This window comes from Perca fluviatilis, chromosome 18, assembly GCF_010015445.1.
Source record: "Perca fluviatilis chromosome 18, GENO_Pfluv_1.0, whole genome shotgun sequence".
Lineage (NCBI taxonomy): Eukaryota > Metazoa > Chordata > Actinopteri > Perciformes > Percidae > Perca > Perca fluviatilis.
In genome coordinates this window covers 5769511-5774629 of record NC_053129.1, presented here as the reverse complement: position 1 = coordinate 5774629, position 5119 = coordinate 5769511, and the positions used below count along the sequence as shown (strand labels likewise).

The window sequence follows — 5119 nt, the reverse complement described above, 5'->3', positions numbered from 1 at the left end:
CCCCAAGCACAATTCCAGATGGCTGAATGGAACTGGGCTGGCTGGGAGCCAGGTCAACAACAGCCACAATGACACTCCCCAGCAGAGCAACAGGACCCAGGGACCACGGCAGATCCCATGGTGTCCATGAGAGTAGAAGGAACTGTTCAGCCCTTCTTAGTTGACACAGGAGCTACTTGCTCAACAATCAGACATTGTCCATCACAACACATTTCACCAAGTCATATTACGGTGATGGGTTTCTCTGGGGAAAAGCAAAAACTGCCAATAACAAAACCACTGCATACAGCTATAGGGAACCAATGCGTCCTCCATCCATATGTTGTTTCTCCCACGGTTCCTATGAACCTCCTTGGCAGAATTCTCCTCATAAAACTGGGCGTGTCTATCCTGTGTTGTGCTGATGGAATATTACTGACTTTCCCTGACGGCCGTCAAATGACCTGTTCTGAAGGAAACCAGGGCCCGCGGACAATACATCCTTTCCCCCACCTCTGACTCCTATGCTGACATTTACTGGGCTATGTTGTCTCCAGAAGGCCCGGGCTCCGGGGTATCCTGAAACAGTTCTTCCTCTGGAAGCCCTGGATCTCGTAAGTTGCACCCTTTGTCCCTCCCCCAGATCCCCAACATGTCACCCTAAATTATGATGTCCACTCTGATCTCTGTTATCAAGACGCTTTTGACACGATAGCGGACACCAGATGGGACATCCACTCTCAAAACATCTTTGTGGGACCTGAAGGCGGCCGCCTCGGTCCAGCTAACTCCTGAACAGTTGCCATGGTTTGTTATGACTGAGGAATCTGCCCCACATGTTTCACTTGCCCTGCACCCAGGGTATGAGGCCAAATCATTAGGTCCCATGGTCAAGACAGCCCTGACTGCCACCGACTGGACACTCACTCCTCTCCCCAAGGTTCAATACTCTCCCTCCACCAAAACCTTCCGCATTCTCTGTGAGGGTCGAGACACAGCTTTTCTCCAACATGACTTAATTGCTAGGCACCATGGTAGGGAAAGGACTGACCATCAAGATGCTAAAGCCATGTTAGATGGTCTTCCCACCACTCTCTGGTCACAAACACCGACTGATGTAGGTTTAGTGCATGTTGCGCCCGCTGACCTTTCACCTTAGGCCATCTCCGCCTGTATGGATACCACAATACTCATGCTCTAGGGAAAAGCAGCTAGGCATTTCAGATACAGTCACAGGATTGATTGAGGCAGGGGTGTTAGAACCCTCTCGTTCCCAGTGGAACACACCTATCCTCCCAGTTTTGAAAGCAGAAACAGGTAAATATAGGATGGTTCATGACCTGCGCGCCATAAATGATCTCATTGTAGACACCACTCTCACTGTACCTAACCCACATGTTGCTCTCGCTGACATAGGACCACAACACCACTGGTACACAGTGTTAGATCTCTCAAATGCATTTTTCTGCCTCCCTCTGGCCGAACATCTGCGAGATATTTTCTCATTCACATACATGGGTCGCCCCATGCGATACACACGCCTACCACAAGGGTTTAACCTCTCCCCAGGCCTGTTTAACAAAGTTCTGAAAAACTCACTGACAGATTGTACCCTACCACCTGACACCGTTCTGGTACAATATGTAGATGATCTTCTGATAGCTGCACCCAGCATTCCCTGTCTGCAGGCTACCAAAGATGTTTTGACCACCCTGGCTAAGGAGGGTTACAAAGTAAGCAGGAAGAAAATACAAGTCTGTAGAAGAGAAGTTACCTTTCTGGGCAGAATCCTTTCAGGCAGTGGTGTAGGTGTTTCCCCTGCACACAGATCAGTTATTTCGGCCCACGAAACCATGTACTGTGAAAGACATGTTGTCATTTTTGGGCTTGACAGGCTACAGCAAATCCTATGTTCCAGGCTATGTCGACCTTACAGATCCCCTCCGGGCTATGGTACGCCAACAGGGCATGCGCAATTTGTCCTCAGCCTTAGACTGGACATTTGAAGGCAATGAGGCATTCATTAAACTTAAACAATCCCTTGCTGCAGCAGCAAATCTGGCCTGCCCAAACTACTCCCTGCCCTTCCACTTGGATGTTTCTGAAACAAAACAAGCAACTAATGGGGTTTTGTTTCAGAAAAAGAGGTGACAGAGTAGTGTTGAACTACATGAGCATCCCATTTGAACAAATTGAAAACGCCAGCCCGCCTGCACACAACATGCTGCAGGGGTGGCAAAATGCATTCAGAAATCATCACACATAGTTATGGGACACCCCTGATAGTTTTGACCTCCCACAGCATAGTGTCCTTTGTTAACTCAGCCATGTTTTCACTCACACCAACCAGACAAAGGCGAAATCAGTAAAAGTTTTGCAGGCCCCAAACCTGACCTTTACACATGAAGGCATTAACATGGCAGACCAGATGGGGGGGGGGGAAGGGCCACATGAGTGTGAGGACAGGACAAGAAAAGTGGAAAAAGTCAGACCAGACTTAGCTGCACAACCACTAGGGGAAGGAAGAGTGCTATTCACAGATGGGTGTTGTTTTAGACATGAGACTGAGGGACTGAAAGCAGCATATGCAGTGGTTGAAGACACAGGAGGGGAAGTGGTAACATTAGAAGCAGAAAGGATGCAAGGTGCGCAGTCAGCACAGAAAGCAGAAGTGGAAGCACTCATCAGAGCCTTAGAGCTAGGAAAAAATCAAGCAGTAACTGTATACTCTGACTCAGCCTATGCAACAGGAGCAGCTCACCTCGAATTACCACAGTGGCAGAGGGCAGGGTTTTTGACAGCAGGAGGAAAACCTATTAAACATGAGGAAGAAATGAAAAGATTAGCAAAAGCTATTCTCCTACCAGCCAAGGTAGCTATAGTCAAATGTAAGGGCCACAGCAATACTCAAGATAGAGTGAGTAAGGGAAATGAAGCAGCAGACAGCGCCGCAAAAACCGCAGCAGGATATTTGGCACACCATCTAATGATGACTGCAGACCTAGAAACCAGGGCCGAGCTTAGCAAAGAAACAATCATTGAGTTACAAGCACGAGCTTCCCCCCAAGAAAAAACAGTTTGGAAAAGCAGGGGAGCTATGCAAAGTGAGGGGTTGTGGCGGGGCCCGGATGGTAGACCTATTCTGCCACCAGGGGTACGGGAGACGGCCCTAGAAGAAGCTCATGGGGTGGGACATGTAGGGGTCAGTCAGATGTTGAGAAACCTACAACATTGGTGGCATCCATTCATGAAACCAATGGTAGAGCAGGTAACCAAGACCTGTCCCCAATGCCAAGCATTCAACCCTAAGCCTACAGTGAAACCAGACGGGGGACAGTACCCCCTTGAGACAGTGGCAGGGAAAGAGATTGTGATTGACTACACTGACATGACGGACAGGGTACAGGGTTGCAGGTATTTGCTGGTGTGTGTGGATTCCTACACTGGATGGCCAGAGGCCATGCCCGCAAAAAATGAAGACGCTCAGACCGTAATTAAATTTCTAATCAACCAATACATTCCCCAGCATGGGTTCCCCGAAAGGATAAAGTCAGATAATGGTTCCCATTTCAAAAACAAAGATTTGCAAAAGGTGGAACTCATGTTGGGGCTAAAGCATAAATTTGGCTCCGTATACCACCCTGAATCTCAAGGCAAGGTAGAAAGGATGAACCTGACCTTAAAAAACAAAATGTCTAAAATATGCAACCAAACAGGGATGAATTGGCTGCAAGCCCTCCCCCTGGCTCTCATGTCGATAAGAATGTCAGTAAACAGTAGGACAGGCCTCTCACCATATGAGCTACAAACAGGGAGGTGTTTCCCGGGGCCCTGGTCTCAGCTTCCACTTACTGAGCCTTCACCTGTAACCATTTCTCACAAAGCTTTTTTCCGCCAGCTACAGGGCACAGTCTCCTTGTTTTCTAAACAGGTGACCCCGCCGCACCAAGCCGACGAAACCAAAACTCCTCCAGACGCTCAGTGGGTGCTCCTGAAAGCAATCAAGAGGAAGTGGTCTGAACCTCGCTGGCAGGGGCCCTTCAGAGTGACGGCGAGAACATCCCGACGGTACAGCTCGAGGGAAAAGGTAAACAGTGGTACCACTGGAGCCAGTGTGCTGCTGCCCAGGAGCCAGGCCGCTCCACCAAGTGCGAAGCAGAGATCTGGCTGCCAGCGCGGAGGGCTCTCCGCCAGACACTAGGGAAAAAGAGGCAGAATAATCCTCTCCAGTGTCCAACGAGGTCCAGGGTAGTCCACCCCTGTGACCTGAAGAGGAGAATCACCAGGGAGAAAGGTGAAATAAGCGCTTTCTCTCCTACATGTAGCGTGGCAGCTACCATCCACCGTTGAACCCAAGTTATTGGGCGTTTTTTCTTTTAACACACGCGCCCCTCAGCCACGCCGTTTCCTTAACCATTTTTCATTGTGTGCAAATTGCAGGAGTTGTCTGGTTTGAGTCTGAGCTGAGGGTTAAAACCAACTTATAAAGCGGTGCTGTTATAAGTAACTTGTATGGGAAGAGACTTGCCAGGGAAGGAATAAGCTTGCTAGATGTGTTGTAAGGTGATCTTAGGGGTACATAGCGTCCCCATTGTTACTTTCATTTTCTGGTATGATTTTGAACTCCCCCGCCAAAACTGCCCCACCTAGGTGTTACCCTAGAAGAACTTAAGTGCCTTGTAATTGTAAATAATATGTTGTGGACTCACTTAGGTGAGTCCAAAAGGGGGTGTGGGAACTTTTTATTCCATAAAAAGTTAACAGAAGTATGCTCTTAATATTAGAAGTGTTTTTCCATTTTCTACATTTTTTACCATCTTTTACATTTTCTACTGAAGTGTTTTACAATTTATCTAGAAGTGATTTTTACCTAGAAGTGCCTTTACCTAGACGTGCCATGTTCTGACTCTATTTTTGTTTTTTGGAATATCTCGTTCTCTGACCTCTCTTCTCTTTTGGTATGTTGAACTCTAGTAGAGTTCAAAAGGGGGAATTGTGGGATATAGATACACACGCTTTGCTGACCAAATGACTTATGTTCCTATAATATACTGCCTAATTATTACAGCAAGCTGCCTAGACTTAACGAGCTAAAAGTATGCTGCACGAGAACAGAGCCAAGGCTGCACACAGGTGGCCT

General features: G+C 47.9%; 1 pseudogene; it reads left to right on the top strand.

The window, feature by feature from the left end:
* The first annotated feature begins 1106 nt into the window (after positions 1 to 1106).
* Positions 1107 to 4329, top strand: LOC120547189 (annotated as a pseudogene).
* Positions 4330 to 5119: the final 790 nt, after the last annotated feature.